The 10,146-nt window shown below is 33.0% G+C and overlaps 1 non-coding gene across 1 annotated transcript; it reads right to left on the minus strand.

Annotated features, from left to right (window-relative positions):
- Window positions 1-1,246: 1,246 nt before the first annotated feature.
- LOC121205580 (small nucleolar RNA R71) lies at window positions 1,247-1,353 on the minus strand. The gene has a single exon (XR_005900656.1). It is a non-coding gene; the product is annotated as a small nucleolar RNA R71 (small nucleolar RNA).
- Between the last annotated feature and the right edge of the window lie 8,793 nt (window positions 1,354-10,146).

Here is a 10,146-nt window from a genome sequence, read left to right on the forward strand (position 1 = left end):
GGCCAACATTTGTAGTTGAAAGAATTAACTATTTAATCTAAGAAGAGGTAATGGTTAATAGACAAAAAACCTAAATGATACATATCATGTTGATATTGAAAGATGATTGTTGTATGCATAAACTATATAAAATGCCTATGCCTCTGCCTATACCTTATGAACATAATAAGACTTCGAGAGAAGCCTATACCTTAATTGAAATTGGGTTTAATTAATTTTCATATTGCCACGGTCGATTTGTGATATTCTTTTTATAATTGACAATAAACTCTTCTTAAGTGAAATACTTGTTCTAGTTTATTCATGTTATGTTTTATTAAATCTTGTGTTTAATCTTTTTTGTTGTGATTACTTTTTTGCAAAATGTGTTGTTTTATTTTGTGGGTATTTGAAAACTAACTACATCTTTATTATAATTTTGACTCTCAACAATATTATCTTTTATTTGTTTTCTTCCAAATTGTATTATAGTTGACTTTGCAAATAATTTACGCAATAGTCCCTGTGGAGACGATAACTCTTTACTTACTACTTATTACTTGTACAACCGTGTACACTTGCACGTAATCACGCAACACAAATTTTTGACGTCATTGCCAGGGACTGTATTTTTTCATTTTTTTGTGATGTAGTTGTTTTTTAATTATCTTTATTTTTGTTTCTTACTAATTTGAACTTTATTAATTTTGTGATTTTTTAGGGTTTTTGAACATAGACTGAGTTATATCTATTGCCAATTAACCCAAAAATTGAATGTACTTTTAGGCAAAGAATAAGGGAATGATCAGACCAAAGACAAGTCGAAGAGCTAAATCAAAATCCAAAAGAAGACGCAACCTATAATACTTGAAATACGATCCTTGTTAGTGATGACAGAGATCAAGGTATTCGGCAGTACGTTGTACCCTTATTCAGTAAACTCAATCTAGGGATTTTAAGACCCAAGATTGAGGGCCCTCAGTTCTAGTTAAAGCAAGTAATGTTCTAGATGTTGCAAATAATGGGACAATTCAGTGGGATGCCTGCTGAAGATCCACATTTGCACCTACGCTTATTTATGGAAGTAAGCGATTCTTTCAAGTTACCCAGAGTATCTGAAGATGCCCTAAGATTGAACTTGTTCCTATATTCGTTGTGAGATCAAACACGAGCATGGTTGAATTCCTTACTGCCCGGTTCTGGATCCATATGGCAAGAATTGGCAACACATTTTCTAATAAATTATTTTCCACCAAGTAAGAATGCTAAGCTCAGAAATGAAATTACCACATTTAAGCAATTTGATGATAAGTCATTGTATAAGGCATGAGAAAAATTTAACAAATTATTACAAAAATGCCCTCATCATGGTTTTCCTCACTGCATCCAATTGGAGACCTTTTACAATGATCTCAATGATCACACAAGAATGGTGGTAGACACTTTAGCTAACGAAACTCTTCTTTCAAAGTCATACAATGAGGCATATGAGATTCTTGAAAAAATTTCAAGTAATAATTACTAGTGGTTGACCAATCGAGCAGTCGCAGGAAGAAAAGTAGAATGAGTTCATAAAGTCGATGCTCTTACGTCTTTAGTAGCTTATGTATCTACTATGAGTTCTTTAATTAAGAATATTACTGCCAATAATTGCAACACTAACATGACAAGTCAACAACCAAGTCAGTTTGATAGCATTATGTGTGTATACTATGGAGATGGTCGTACATTTGAGGATTGCCCATCAAACCCAAAATCTATCTACTATATGGAAAACCAACATCAAAATAGGAATGGTCCAGGTCCACAATCGAATCATTACAACCCTTAATGGTGAAATCATCCAAATTTCTCCAAAAGTAATCAAGGGACTGGCTTAGGAAATTCCTATATACCTTTGCATTCAAATCATTTACTAAGTTTTTCTCAAAAAATGTAGAAAACTCAGCCAACTGAGTCTTCAAATAGTTTGGAGAACTTAATGAAAGCATATATCACTGAGAACGATTCAACTTCAAGGAATCTGGAGAGCCAAATAGGACAATTAGCCAACGAGCTAAGAAACCGACCTTAGGGTGCTTTGTCAAGTGATACGGAGAATCCCATAAGTATAGGCAAAGACCAATGTAAAACTATCACTTTGAGGAGCAGAAAGGTGTTGGAACCAAAAACTATTGAAACCGAAGGTGAGCTTGTTGTTGTCCAAAATTCAAAGGAAGTTCAATCAGAAGTTGAAACTGCCATAGTGCAGAGTCCTATTCCAGTGACCCCTACTAAGGTGCAATTGCAACAGAGTGGTCTTGAAAAATCAACACCTATAGTGAATACAGAACCAACACTACCTCCGATAAGTTTCCCAATTAAGGTTAAAGCTCCACCACCTCCTTATCTACAAACATTCCAGAAGCAACAATAAGAGGTACAATTTAAGAAATTCTTAGATGTAATTAAGTAGTTACATATCAACATCCCGTTGGTAGAGGCTCTAGAACGTGTGCCAAATTATGTAAAATTCATGAAAATGTCCTCCCTAAGAAGAGACAATTAGGAGAGTTTGAGATAGTGGCCCTGACCAAGGAATGCAGTGCATTCCTACAAAATAAGTTGCCACCGAAGATGAAAGATTCTGGAAGCTTTACCATATTATGTAACATTGATAATTCATATTACTGTATGCATTTATGTGATTTAGGAGCAATCATAAATTTGATGCCCATGTCTGTGTTTAGACAATTAGGAATTGGTAAAGTCAAATTGACAATAATAACACTTCCATTAACAGATCAATCTATACCATGTCCTGAAGGAAAGATTGAAGACATTCTGGAGTGTGTTGATAAATATATTTTTCCTATTGACTTTCTTATTTTAGATTTTGAAAAAGTTATAGAATTCCCCATCATCTTGGAAATACATTTTTTTTATAAATTAGAAGAACAATGATCTTTGTTTAGAAGGGAGAACTTACCATGTGAGTCCAAGATGATTAGGTAACCTTTAATGTTTTCAAAGATATGAGATACCCTAATGTAGGAGAAGAATGTTCTGCTATGGATGAGACGAAATTATTAGTTCCTATGGGTGATTGATTTGAACAACTCTTAGCACCAAAGATGTTAAGTGATGATGAAGACGATAGAAATCATGTTCAATTGGAAGCTGAATTGAGGGGATTCACTTTACAACCCTATTTTGAACCGTTGGATTTGAAACCTCGTGAGTATAAGCAGTTGAAAGCTTCAAATAGAGAACCACCCAAATTGGAGTTAAAGGTACTTCCTTCTCACCTTAAATATTATTTTTGGGTAACTCTTCTACTTTACTTGTGATTATTCCAGTTGAACTAACCAAGAGTCAGGAAGAGGAATTGATTAATGTCTTGAAGAAATTCAAGAAGACAATCGATTGGACGGTAGCTGATATCTGAGGTATAAGTCCATCCCTGTGTATGCACAAGATCATATTAGAATATGGCAAAAGAGGCATTATTGATGGTCAAATAAGGCTAATCCTAATTATGAAAGAAGTGATCAAGAAGGAGATTATCAAGTTGTTAGATACGAGAATCATTTACCCCATCTCAAATAGCTCCTGGGTGAGTCCAATTCAATTTGTGTTAAAGAAGGGAGGTGTTACAGTTGCAAAGAATGAGAATAATGAGTTGATTCTAACTAGGATGGTTAAGGTTGAAGGATTTGTATTGACTATTGTAAGTTATATAAGGCAACTCAGAAAGATCATTTTTCGTTGCCATTTTTGGATCAAATTTTAGATAGACTTTTAGGACACAATTATTAAAAAAGGGAGGTGTTATAGTTGTAATGAATGAGAATAATGAGTTGATTACAACTAGGATAGTTACATGTTGAAGGATTTGTATTTATTATCGTAAGTTATATAAGGCAACTCAAAATGATCATTTTTTGTTGCCATTTTTGGATCAAATGTTAGATAGACTTGTAGAACACAATTATTACTATTTCCTAGACGGATATTCAGGATAAAAGCAGATCATTGTAGCCCCAAAAGATCAGCATAAGACAACTTTACATTACCATATGGTATGTTTGCTTTGAGGTGTATGCCTTTTGGTTTGTGTAACTTGCGACTTTTTAGAGGTGTATGATGGCTATTGTAACACCTCAAACCTGAATCCGCAGCCAGAACAGGGTTGCAAAGCATTACTGGAGTTTACAGAACATTTACAGATAATTCATGTCAATTACTATTTATTTTTCGAGATTATTCTTAACAACCCTTAAATGGACCCTCGAGGCCCTATATGAGCTTTAGAATCGAATTGAAACTTAATCGAGAATTCTAAAAGTTTTTCGTGAAATTTTAAAAAATTTCCAAGTTACAGGGTTCACATGCCCGTGTGGTCCAAGGGACACGCCTGTGTTGCAGGCCATGTTCGACCTCGTGTAACTCTCTGACTTGTGCCACACGACTAGCCACACGCCCATGTGCTAGGCCGTGTGGTTAATTAATTTTTTAAAAATTTGGTGCAGGTTTCACATGGCCAAGACACATACCTGTGTTCTAGGCCGTAACACACAGCTAAGACACACGCTCATGTCTCTGCCCTTGTGCTCAATTCTGAGCATTCTGTTTCTCAAATTTAAGGTGCAGGGGGCACACGGCCTATCCACACGCCCATGTACCAGGCTGTGTGTCACACACGGTTAAGACACACGCTCGTGTGTTTATTCGTGTGGACAAAATAAAACCATTTCTAGCTTCATTTCTCATCCAAAAATCATAACAATGACCTGGACTAAAACTTACTTCCAAATACCTACCAATTCAAGCATTGGACTCCAGCAAATTTTAACATCTAAATATGATATAACATTATACACATGTTTATAATCTTACCTTGGTTTAACCTAAGCATTAAACATCATTTGGTCATTTATACTTAACACATAAGTGTTTATCGTGACATTATGCTTTATAAGTACCAAAACATACCCTTACTAGCCATTCCAATGACTAGATTACAAATAACATATTTAAGCCATCTATGGCCAAGTTGGCCTATACATGCCCTTATACCAAAATAAGTGTACTATTTATACCAAAATAAGTTTATAGATAGTGTGATGATACTCCAATTGATCTCTAACCTTCGCGAGCTTCCGAGCATTACATGCTTAGTAAGGTCGTATAACAGGAATTAAAACTTACCAATTTACATTTATTAACATTAAGCATTCAATAACATGCTTTTTCATCAATTTGGAAATTTTACCTATACACATACACTCAATCAAACAAGTTAGTTACATAAATGTTCAAATATGCATCAAGTAAGCATAGATGAGCTCATCATAATCGTCTCATAATTCTCATATCATGTCAAGTAATTTATCTGTTGAATCATTGAAATTCCTATGGATATTCAAACAGTACACTCAAGGTCTACAATTTAATAACCTGCCAATTCATATTCGAGCCTCATAACATATAACAGGAGTCCAGGCTAAATCCTTTTGTAATATATGCTCAGAAGAGCTTAATTAGGATTACCAATGTAACAACCTAAAATTGGGTCTAGTCAGAACAATGGTTTCGGGACCACAAACCCGAACAAGAAAAATTTTATTTTTATTATGTTTTTATAGTCTATAAATTTATGGAAATATTTCATAAAAATTTCGTTCGAAAATTTTGACGTTTGGGCACTCAATTTAGTCAAAAGGACTAAATTGTAAAAAGTTCAAAGGTTGAGTTCTTTATATATGAGGTGCCTAATTGTTACGAGTTTTAAATTGAAAGTCCTTATGTGATAATTAGTCCTTTAATAAGTTAGTGGATGGATATTTGTTTGGTATTTTTGAAATTTGGTTGAAATAAAAAAGGGTAATTTTGTAAATTAATTAAAATGACCTAATAAGACAAAAATGATAAAAGCTATCATTTTTTTTTCATTCTTTCTTCTTCAACCGTGGGAAAGAACCAAAAATGGCAGCCATGGATGAGCTCCATTCGGCTAAGATTCTATGGCTTATATAGGTACAGTTTTTGTCCTGTTTTTAATGATTTTCGTATTTTTGAGATCCCCTCAGCTTAAATTTTCTATTTCTACCAATTGATTGAAGAGAAATTAGAGTTTAAAAATTTACCCATTCATGATATGGTTGTGTTTTGATGATTTATAGTAGATAATGAATGTTTGATGTGTTAAATACGAGTTTTATTCGATGAATTTCGGTAAAAATGTCAAAAAGGGGTTAAATTGTAAAAGTTATAAATTGGTCATAAGTGTGTGAATTAGTGAAAATTTGGAGTTGTCATAGAATAGAAAAATGTTCAGCATGTCTTAAACCTTATAGAAATTGAATAAAAATTATTTTACGAGCCTAGGGGTAAAAGCGTAATTTTTGAAAAGTTAGGGGGCATAATTGTAAATTTTCCAAAATTTGATATAGGAATTGAGTTGGTTAGTGTGTTGATAAAATGTGTTAAATAAGTGTTATTTGACATGTTAGATCAAGAAAACATGAAATTTTGGATTAAGATCGGGGAAGAACAAAGTTATGTGCTAAGTCAGGAAAGTTAGCCGTTTCGGCATTTGAGGTAAGTTGGTATGATAATAATACTGCAATAATGTTGTAATTTATATTTGAAATTTAAATTTAGTGAATTAATTGAATTATGTTAAATTAAATGTTTATGGTGCCAAGTTTATGAATTGATTTAAAAATATGTCTATGGTACATGAAGTGCATTGAATTATCATACATAAATGTGATTTCTATGATTATGGATATTATGAGCAATTGTAAGTTCATACGATTTTTAATAATGCAATGTGTAATTTAATGTTATTGCCTTGATATTAAATGAGTTGTAAGTTTATATGTAAGTAATACATCAATTTTACTTGTATTATGATATTTTATAATAATATTGGAAATATGTTTGTTGATAATTACTTGATTGATGAAATTGTTGGAAAAGAGAGAGAAATCCCGGTTGAACCTTCGGAAAGATTGGATGATATAGATGGTATGTAGCTAGGTCACATGTATGGTGCTGAGTGCACATCATGTGTACAAGAGAGCTATGAGACATTATGATATAGCTAGGTCGCATGAGTGATACTATGTGTACACCATGTAGACAAGAGAGCTACGGAATATATGTAGCTAGGTCGCATGCGTGGTTCCATGTGAAGGACACCATGTAAACAAGAGAGCTACGAGATAAACTGGCTAGGTCACATGGGTGGTACTAAGTGTTCACCATGTGTACAAGAGAGCCAAACTATATGATGGGTGGAGCTATGTGCTAAAACCACCAAGTATCGAGGATTGATCCGAAGTGTTCAACGGGAGACTTACTATGTATTGCTTTGTGAGTTTTGTGATGAATAAGTGCAGGAACTTGGTTATGTGAATGATGTGTTCATTAAGTGACCGGGATGTGGTAAGGTTATAAACAAATAAGTTATACATGAGGATGATTTTATGGTGACCTTGTAATCATGGGCCTATACTTGTGATGTATGAAATGTGGTGAAAATGATTTGTGATATGTATGTTAAAATGAGGTTAATACAAAGAAAGTGTGAAAGAGTGAATTAGCAATAAAACTGTTTTGGATAGTAGCAGTGACATGAATTTGAAAAATCACCAAAAGTAGTAAAAATTTAATTAGAGGCTGAATTAGATATGAAATTAAAGCTTAATGAGTCTATTTTTATATAAAAAAAACAGATCAAGAAAAGAAGTTCTATATTTTGAGATATTTATATTTTTGTGAGACTGGTTCAGAATGATTATGTGATCCCCTGTTCTGACTTGGTAAAATCATAATAAATTGTAAAAAAATAATTATGGGGCATGGTTTATATGCTTAGAAACCTTAATGTGTCTATTTTTATTGGTATAATCAACAACATTATTTGAATTCTGTACAATGAGATAAATGAGTTTTTATATAGAGAGGTCAGAATTGTCAGACAGTGAAATAGATAAAACTTTAAGAAAAATCTGTTATTGATTGGAAAAACAAAAAATTATGAAAATTTTATGGTAGAAATTTATATGAGTCTAGTTTCAAGGAAAATTTACGAAACATAATATTTAGTTCTGTAGCTTAAGAAATAATTAAATTAGTGACTATGATTCAGGAAAACAGCCTTAGCTGATCTTGTGTAAAAAGATGAAATCATGTGATTAATGATTCTATTTTCTTGAGCATATTTATTGAGGAATGAGATAATATTGTTACTTAATTGCTTATTATTATTAATATGCCAACTTACTAAGCTTTTAAGCTTACACCATTTTCCCATTTCTCTTAGTGTTGTCAGGTTAGCTCGGGGTTGGAGATCGTCGAAAGTATCATCACACTATTAGTTTATCAAATTAGAATAATGGTAATTCTTATTTATTGTCAAATAAGTGGCATGTATAGATAATTAGTTATTGATATTAAGTAATATTATGATTTAGCCAAATGTATAGGCTCATTTTGCTTCATTGTATATAATCATAAGATTTGACTCATAATGGTTAAAGTTATGCAAACCTATTTTATGTATGCATAGATAAATGTCTTGGTGTGGCTAAGTTAAGAACACAAAAAGGGCTTGGAAAATAGCCTAATGTGATACACAGGGGCTTGAGACACGGCCGTGTGTCTCAGCCGTGTGAAGAACACGGCCATCACACGGGTGTGTGGTCTAGCCGTGTGAGCAAGTCAGTAGCTAGCTAATTTTTACACGGGGTTCAGACATGGGCGTGTGAAGACCACATGGTCTACTCACATGGTCACGTCACATGCCACACGGGCGTGTGACGCTGCTTTGGTGAAAAATTTTCTAAGTGTTTGAAAGGTTTCGGTTTGTCCCCAAACCAATTTCAATGATTGTTTTGGGCCTCTGAGGCCCTTTTAAGGGACAAATTATATATGTTTGAAAAATTTTAAAATTTGGTGAAATTTTATGTCTCGATTTTAAATGATTACAAGTACTCAAGTCCAGTAATACCTCGTACCCTGTTCCGGCGTCAGATACGGGTAAGGGGTGTTACAACCAATCTAGGCTAAATCCTAATTGTAACATATGCTCGAGAGGGATTATATTAGGATTACCAGTCCAGGCTAAATCTCGTCAACAATAATGCAGGACTCATTCAGTAAGGAAATTTCGCTTATCCATCAAAATCCAATATTCAAACGAAATTTGACCATTTTCAATCAATCCCAAACATGTAATCATTTCTTATGTTATAACATTTAAATTAACTCACATAATTACAAACACATTCCATACAACACAACATTCAATTTATCATATTTACAAGCTCAATTAAGTGACACGAACTTACCTCAACACTTGTTCACGTATATAAATCTACTACTCCGAAACTTTCTCTTTTCCTCGATCTAACTTCGAATTTGTGTTATCCAGATCTATATAAGTGAATTTATTCATCAATTTATCACATTTGACTTTCAAGTGGACTCAATTTACATCCTAGGCAAAATTACCATTTTGCCCCCAACTTTTCCATAAATTCCAATTTCATCCCTAGGCTCGAAAAATGAAATTTATGTAATTTACTCCCTATTACAAGTCTAACCAAAATTTCACTATAAAATTTACAGCACAAACATTCTATAAAATTCAAAATTTTTCCTTAATTTTTACAACTTTACATTTTAGTCCCTATATCATGTTTTCATCAAAAATCACTTTGTAAAAGTTGTTTATCTATCAACAACCTTTCATATTCTACCATAAATTTCAAATTTTTAGCATATTCATCCATGACATGATTTCCATACTTTGATAACTTTTCAAATTGATCCCTCAAATAGATAGATTAAGCTATCCCAATTTCAAAAATATCAAAATTACTAAAAACGGGATAAGAAAACTTACCCAATTAAGCCAAGAAAGTTTCTTCTCGCTCTCCTAGGGTTTCCATGTATTTTGGGAATGCAGATGACATAAAGTAAGTGATATTTCTTTTATCATCTTTTAATTAATTCAATTTCCAATTTAGTCCTTACCCTTTTTGTAAATTTCCATTGATGAGTCACCAAAAAATATCTACATACTTTTCTTTAATGGCTTAATTACCATATAAGGACCTCAAGTTTTGAATTCCATAGCTATTTAATCCTTCTAGCTACTAGAATTTAACTTTT

The sequence above is a fragment of the Gossypium hirsutum genome, chromosome A08, assembly GCF_007990345.1.
Source record: "Gossypium hirsutum isolate 1008001.06 chromosome A08, Gossypium_hirsutum_v2.1, whole genome shotgun sequence".
Taxonomy (NCBI): Eukaryota; Viridiplantae; Streptophyta; class Magnoliopsida; order Malvales; family Malvaceae; genus Gossypium; species Gossypium hirsutum.